Genomic DNA, 8,788 nt, shown 5'->3' with positions numbered 1-8,788 from the left:
TCAAAATATAGCACAGCCTGTGTTTAACCCCACAGCTTCGATTCATCTTGGTGGTGGGCTGTAGGGATTAGTTGCCCTGCTCACTAATCTCTTCTGTCAGATGAGCAACAAAGCTCCCCTGACTTCAATGGCGCATTCTGATTGCTACACGTGACGCTATTTGCTTGTCGCCTGCAAGATCCTGTTCAACTGAAAGGAAACAAAGCAACCAACCAAAGCTGATCACGATTGGCTTGAATTCATTTTTTTTTCCCCCTGAAAAAGCAACCAGCGCATCAAATAAGTATAACATCAAATAGAATGCTAATCCTATTCAGGGAAAATCCCAGCTCACAATAACCCCTCAATCCTGAATGAGCAACAATGTCACTCTTTAATTAACTCTTTGAATGGTCAGGGAGGACCAGGATTAGAATGAAGTGAGATTTGCTGCTAAGATATTCCTCCCCCGAGGTAAAAGATTTTCTCCAAACCGTGCTCTCAAAAAACACCCATTAATAAAAGTAACAAGGATTGGGGACTGGGTAGAAACAGAGGGTGGGATCCCCAGGCCGTGCTCACTTTCCTCAGGAATGGTGGAGAGCTCAGAAAAGCGTGATTCTCACCGGCGAGATTTTGTTTTTGAGCTGATCTCACTGTGCTGACTTCAGCCGGGCTAATGAGGTGGGCTTGCTAGAGTGTGAACTACCTGATGAGTCCTCCCTAAATTAATTTGAGTTTGTTTATTTGGTTGGTATACAAAAGAGATACCTGATGTGTCCTAATTGATGGTTAAATCAGGGAGCCTCACGCTCCCTGTTTAAAGCAGGTATGATGTGGATATGCCGGCGTTGGACTGGGGTAAACACAGTAAAAAGTCTGACAACACCAGGTTTTAGTCCAACCGATTTAATAAATCGGTTGGACTAAAACCTGGTGTTGTCAGACTTTTTAAAGCAGGTATGTCAGACTCCCAGCCTGCATTCAGCAAAGAGCAACCGGTGAGCTGGCTGTGTACAGATGTATGGTGTAAATAAAGTAACTTGGTGACGGGACTTTTGCCTCTCTGGAGTTATTATACCCACCAGCAGAGTGATGCAGAAGACGCCGGGGGGAAGGCCACAAACTTAATTTGAATGCATCAGCATGTCATTAGCTTCATGTCTACACAGAACAAAAGAACAAAGAACAGCACAGCACAGGAAACAGGCCCTTCAGTCCTACAAGCCTGCGCCGCCCATTTTAACATTCAGTGAATGCCTTATTCAAGTCTTTTGTCGATCGTCAACGATTTTGTCTACCTCTAGTGGACTCCACAATAAAGGGGGTGCAAATTTAGGGAATTATATATGCGCCAGATTAAGGGAGGTCCAATTCAGGGACAATTTATTGACACCAATCAGCCTAAAAAGCACATTTTTGGGATGTGGGAGGAAACCAGAGCACCTGGAGAAAACCCACACAAGCACAGGGAGAATGTACAAACTCCCACAGACACTGACCCAAGCCAGAGATCCAACCTGGGTCCCTGTAACTGCACAGCAAACAGTGATAGTCACTGAGCTGTCGTGTTGCCCGTCAATTGGTCCAGTTTAAGCGTACACTAACGGACATGAAGCACTAGGCAACTCTTGAAGCGACATCCAAGAGCAGCCCTCGTACGACCCACCGTGTGTATGCCCCTTGTTGGCCAACAATCGTCTATTGGTGCCTACTTTTCCCCCATGCCGACCTGTCACTTCTTAATCTTTCTCATGCTCCCACTACATCTAAGTGTTTCTCCAGCTGCGATTGAGGTGGCCTGCTGCCTTTCATGCCCTGTTGCTTGAGATGATGTCCTATGGGGGGCCTGGACTTTGAGGGCCCTGGCCTGCTTTCAGGCAGCACGGGTATTGCAGTTCTGCCCTCATCGGTGTGTGGGGCTGGAGGAGTGTCGCTCTCAGGAAGTGGGAACTCAGAGACACCCCCGGAATCTCTGGGCTGGGAGGTCCTGAGTTGTGCACCAGATGCTCCTTATCCCTTTAGACTCTCCATGGGATAGAGGGGCATCTAGAGAGTGGGCCAGGAGCCCCACCGTCCTCTGGCACTGACTCCCACCCGTGCCTGCATGGAGGTCATGAGCTGAGCTATGGTGCAAATATCTCCTGCCATGGAGTGCACGTCCTGCGCCAAGGTCCCCACTGCAGACGCCAACCTGGCAGTGTTGGCTTCGATGCGCTGAGCTGGCGGCACCATCTCCTCGGACATTAGACAATGGAACTCCTCCAGTCGGCCTTACACTCTGAGCAGGGACACGGTGAAAAGTGCAACTCATGTGATGTATCTGTACAGACACCGGTTTTCTTGGGCTCCAGTAATATCAAGGTGGCAGATGGGAAATGTGTAATATAACACTCAGGAAACCACAAACAAGAGTTTCAATTACATTCGGAAACTGTATGAATGAATTCTCTACACAAGTTTACAGCCAAACTGTTTGGGATTTTTTATAAGGATTACTCAAGAGAAAATGTTGTAACTGAGCCATGGACTGAATCACCCTACATATGAATAACGTGGCAATACCGCAGGCTGTAGGCTGACTCTGCAGTGCAGCACTGAGGGAGTGCTGCACTTTGGTAGGCACTGTCTTTCAAATTATACTTTAAAATAAGGCCTTTTCTATCCTTTCAGGTGGATATGAAAGATTCCAAGGAATTATCTTGAAAACAGGGGAGTATCCACCAATATCCTGGGCAATATTTATCCCTCATGCAACAGCTAAAAATAGATACTCTGCCTTCTTTATTCATTCAAGGGAAATGTGCATTGCTGGCTAGGCCAGCATTTACTGTCTATTGCTAATTGCCCTTCAGAAGATGGTGGTGAGCTGTCTTCTGGAACTGTTGCAATCTATGTGGTGTAGGTACACCCACAATGCTGTTAGGGACTTCCAAGATTTTAACGCAATGACCATGAAGGAATGGCAACAAGTTTCCAAATACAGATGGTGAGTACTTTGGAGGGAAAATTCCAGGTAATGGTGTTCCAATTTATCTGCTCTTGCTCTTCCAGGGAGGTGGTCATGGGTTTGGAAGGTACGGTCTAAGGAGCCTATTATCAGATTGTTGTTTTTGGGAGCCTGTTGTACGCCCATTACATTACAACAGTGACTGAACTTCAGAAGGGCCTCTGACTGTAAAGCACATTGGGATGGTTTGAGGTGCTGGAAGACACTACATAAATGCAGATCTTTCATATTGAGCTTATTCTGCCATTCAATTTCATTATGGCTGTTCTATACTAAATAAGTGACAGCCATTCACTGATTCATTCCTCAGAGAATGTCTTGACTAATCAAAGTCAAGCTACCTGATTTAAATTTCACACAATGCTTGGCAGTTAACTGCCATCAACTGGTGCATTCTCTATGGCAATGCTTCCATCAATCAAAATCCACTTGCCCACCAATCAGCACTCCCTTCTCATGAAGTATAAATTTGTTGTTTCCCCTGATCTTTATGTGAACTGCCTTGATGAGTACGTAATGAAAAGCTTTGACAAAATAAAATGTCTCTTTTTTCAGTAATACTCAGGTGTTTATTGGATTGTAAAGATTTTACCATGACCTGATTGGAAACAACTGTGTTGTTCTCTTCAGCGAGTTGTTCTTGTCTGTAATGTATAGCCTGAGAGGGGAGTAGAAGCAGATTCCATAATGTAAAAAGGGAACAGAATAAAGGGAGCTAGTGGGAAACAATGAAAATAAACTAGCGGAGAACAAGTAAAAGTTTCTGTAAGTATGTAAAGAGAAAAAGATTGACAAAAATGAATGTTGACCCCTTACAGTCAAAGACGGGGGAATTCATAACATGGAACAAAGAAATGGCTGAGGAACTAAATTTGTACTTTGCTTCTGTTTTCACAAGTTTGTGTATTCATATCCTGACTATCTTTGGACATCCATGGTACTCTGCATTTGTTACTTCTTCCCATCACTCTAGAGGGAACATGTTGGACCTATACCATCTCCATTTCCTTTTTGAATGTACCCCATTCTCCTACCCTTCTGTAGATTACACTCCAAGTCAGGAAGGCGAATGGGATGCTGGCCTTCATAGCGAGGGGGATTGAATATAAAAGTAGGGAGGTCTTGCTGCAGCTGTATAGGGCATTGGTGAGGCCGCAGCTGGAGTACTGTGTGCAGTTTTGGGCGCCGCACCTGCACAAGGATATTTTGGCCCTGGAGGGAGTGCAGAGGAGGTTTACTCGGCTGATACCGGAGTTGAGGGGGTTGAGCTATGAGGAGAGGCTGAATAAACTAGGCTTGTACTCGTTAGAGTTTAGAAGAATGAGGGGAGATCTCATTGAGACGTATAAGATGATGAATGGGATGGATAGGATAGAGGTGGAGAGACTCTTCCCGCTCAAAAAAGACAGTAGGACTAGGGGGCACAGCCTCAAGATAAAGGGGAGGCGGTTTAGAACGGAGTTGAGGAGGAACTTCTTCACTCAAAGGGTGGTGAATCTCTGGAATTCTCTGCCCGTTGAAGTGGTGGAGGCTGCCTCGCTAAATATTTTTAAGAAGCGGGTTGATGGGTTCTTGATAAGAGAGGGGATTAAGGGTTATGGGGAGAGGGCGGGAAAGTGGAACTGAGCCACGACAGATCAGCCATGATCTTATTGAATGGCGGGGCAGGCTCGAAGGGCTAGATGGCCTACTCCTGCTCCTATTTCTTATGTTCTTATGTTATTAACTGTTCTCAGTCTACCTTGGCCAGATCCTGCCTTATTCTACTAAAGTCCAATTTCCCCCAATCCTAAATGTTTTTTTGCAACTTGTCTATTTCCTTTCCATAACAAGCTTAAGTTGTGCCATGTTGTGATCACTATCATTAAAATGCTCCCCCCACCATCACTCCAACCACATATCTGGCTTCATGCCCTAGAATTATGTCCAGTACTGTGCCATCCCTTGTTGGGTCCATGACTTATTGACCTAAATAGTTCACCTCAAGAAATCTATTCCATCCAAGCCCTTAGAACAAAAACAAAGAACAACACAGCACAGGAAACAGGCCCTTCGGCCCAACGAGCCCACACTGCCATTTCAACATTGTGAGTCCCTACTTCCACCCATGACCCTTGTCTACGCTTTTGGCACTCCACATTGGAAACCAGATTGAGGGGAGACTAATTTAGGGACAATTTATTAACACCAATCAGCCTAATAGCACATCTTTGGGGTGTGGGAGGAAATTGGAGCACCCAGAGAAAACCCACGCAAGCACGGGGAGAATGCGTACACTCCCACAGACACTGGCCTAAATTCATGTATCTGCACAGCAATCAGTGATAGTCACTGAGCTGTTGTGTTGCCTACCAGCTGGTCCAGTTTAAGCGTACACTAACGATGTGAAGCACTAGGCTACTCTCGAAACATCCAAGAGCAGCCCTTAATATTATATTTTTCCCAATTAATGTAGGTGAAGTCAAAATCACCTAATATAATTACCCTCTTGATATTGCTTTCCCATACCTCATAAATTGTGCACATATTTGCTCCTCAGTTTCTGACTGGCTATGGGGCAATCTATAATTAACATCTAGCAATCTGGCTGTCCCTTTTTTTATTCCTAAACACTATCCACAAAGCTGGGAGTAATCCAGAGATTACAACTCGGGAAGTTCTGCTTTTTAGTCTACTTCCTAATTCCCTGAATTCTTGATACAAGGCCTCATCACTCTTTCTAACTGTCATTGGCACCAACATGTACCATGACCTCTACCTTACCACCCTCCCCTCTCAGATGCCCTGTTGCTATTCATCAAACCTAATCTAGTTACTCAAAATTACTGCAGCCTATCCTGCCCGCCTTTTTGAGGAGTGGTTGAGGACTCTGGGTCTGTATTCAATGCAGTTTAGAAGAATGAAGTGAGATTGCATTGAAACTTACAGAATACTGAAAGGCCTGGATAGAGTGGACATGGAGAAGATGTCTCCATTAGTAGGGGAGACTAGGATCTGAGGGCACAGCCTCAGAGTAAAGGGGCAACCCTTTAGAACAGAGATGAGGAGGAATTTCTTCAGCCAGAGCGTAGCGAATCTGTGGAATTCATGTCCAGAGAAGGGTGTGGAGTCCAGGTCATTGAGTCTATTTAAGACAGAGATAGATAGGTTCTTGATTGGTAAGGGGATCAAAGGTTACAGGGAAAAGGCTGGAGAACGGGGTTGAGAAACTTATCAGCCATGATTGAATGGCAGAGCAGACTCGATGGGCTGAATAGAACATAGAACATAGAACATAGAACATTACAGCGCAGAACAGGCCCTTCGGCCCACGATGTTGCGCCGACCAGTTACAAAAACAATGACCCACTAGCCTATACCAATCCCTTTTCGTCCATAAACCTATCCAGAGATCTCTTAAACGCCCCCAAACTAGACACATTTACAACTGCAGCAGGCAGGGCATTCCAATCCCTCACCACCCGCTGGGTAAAGAACCTACCCCTGACATCCGTCCTGTAGCTACCCCCCCTTAATTTAAAGCCATGCCCCCTCGTGCTAGCTTTCTCCATCCGAGGAAAAAGGCTATCACTATCCACCCTATCTAAACCTCTAATCATCTTATATGTTTCAATAAGATCCCCTCTTAGCCGCCTTCTTTCCAACGAAAACAACCCTAGATCCCTCAGTCTCTCCTCATAGGACCTCCCCACCATACCAGGCAACATCCTAGTAAACCTCCTCTGCACCCTCTCCAACGCCTCCACATCCTTCTTGTAATGCGGGGACCAGAACTGCACACAGTACTCCAAGTGCGGCCGCACTAGAGTAGTGTACAGTTGCAACATTACACTGCGACTCCTAAATTCAATCCCCCTACCAATAAACGCCAAGACACCGTATGCCTTCTTGACAACCTTATCTACTTGATTCCCAACTTTCAGGGATCTATGTACACACACACCTAGATCCCTCTGTTCATCCACACTATTCAAAGTCCTCCCGTTAGCCCTATACTCGACACATCTGTTGCTCCTACCAAAGTGAATTACCTCACACTTCTCCGCATTAAATTCCATCCGCCACCTCTCGGCCCAGCTCTGCAACCTATCTAAGTCTCCCTGCAGACTATGACACCCTTCCTCACAATCTACCACACCTCCAACTTTGGTGTCATCAGCAAATTTACTAATCCACCCAACTATAATGGCCTAATTCTGCTCCTATATCTTACAGTCTTATGGTCTTTTCCCCATCATCATGCAATCTGAAATCCTGATAAGGAATCATCCACTGCCGTAGCACCACCACCCTCCCCCCCCACCCCCTCCACCCCCACTAACTCCCCTCACCCCGAGCTCAACCAAATTCCCACCCACATCTGAAGAACTGCAACGTTGAGTGGGATCTTTGAAATTCTAAGAGCCTTGGGTTGTTTTGTTATGTTAAAGGTGCTATATAAATATAAGTTATTGTTGTTGGATGTAAGACGTCTGTATCCTATATTCGGGTGGAACTTTGACAATTCTTGCGCTGGTTAATATTAAAGAGAAATAACCATCATGTGATTAATATCGCAGCTTCAAGTATTTATTACACTAATATCTAATAATAACTATTATGATACAATAGAGGGAGCGTGTTGAGCCTGCACCCTCCCCATTTCCATTTGAATGTTCCCTCCCACCACTTCTCTTCTGCAGATTTCCCCACAAGTAACTGTTCCCAGTCTATCTTGGCCAGACTCTGTCTTATTTTACTAAAATCTGCTTCCCACAATCCAAAACATTTTTTTTTGCAACTTGTCCTTATCATAAAAGGTGTTGCTTGGCTATATTTCGAAATGATATGAGTTATATCTTTTATGAATAGCTTTTCTCCATTGCAACACATATATTACAACAATAATATATATTACACACACATATTAAATATATACTTGAGGTAAAGTGTTCAAAACAATCTGGTATATCAGTCATGTACAGGACACTGCACTGACATTAAATCATTCAGTGTAAATAGCTGTTGACACCAACCTTTCATAAGCTTACTTTGTGTGTGGCCATTGATCTGTGTAATGTATTCTCAATTTCGCGCTGAGTTAATTTTTGCCTTTGGATTTTTGAGTCTGTCCATTGGGGGTGGGTGCACATTTTTTTAAAATCTGTTAGATGCTCATATAACTCAAGGGCTCATTGCCACGTCACTCCACAACCTTCGGGGAGTTGTAGGAGCTGGCAGGGACTTGAGGAAAGAAAAAAACAATTAGAATTATTTTCGGCAAAGGTTAGAAGTGGGGGACTCTTTGAAATCGAAACTTGTCGAGCCGCAGCTGCGATGAGCTGTGTGACATTATCCTGTCACAGTTGCACTGATGTGCGAAATATTAAATCACCTCAGGGGATTGTTTAGCTGGAGAGCTGCTCTTTTCCACATTTTCCGCAAAGCTCCTGTACCCTCCGCCCACACCTCACATTTCCCCCCCCCCCCCACCTTACCTCTCCCCCCCACCCCACCCCATACCTCTCCATCTCATATCTAACATCTCCCACACTGAGCTCCAAGTTGTACAGGTCACACAAATAGACAAGCATTCCTGAATCAGCTCAGGTCGCCATGGGAGATAAAAGTGTCATTAACCTCCATATCAACCTCACAAGTTTCTTATCCACTTTCAAAGAAAGTTCAGAGAGTTGTCTTTGCACTCTACCACAAGTGCCAGGGGAAAATCTCCAGAGCCTGTGTGTAACAGCAAGAGTGTAACACTTTCTTGTTGGTAAATCAGTTACACTTTCTTCAGGTTTATACCATCGCCATTGA

The sequence above is a fragment of the Carcharhinus amblyrhynchos genome, chromosome 8, assembly GCF_965287045.1.
Source record: "Carcharhinus amblyrhynchos chromosome 8, sCarAmb.v2.hapA, whole genome shotgun sequence".
NCBI classification, from domain to species: domain Eukaryota; kingdom Metazoa; phylum Chordata; class Chondrichthyes; order Carcharhiniformes; family Carcharhinidae; genus Carcharhinus; species Carcharhinus amblyrhynchos.
The sequence above is the reverse complement of the archived record's forward strand: the minus strand, read 5'-3'. Positions refer to the sequence as shown.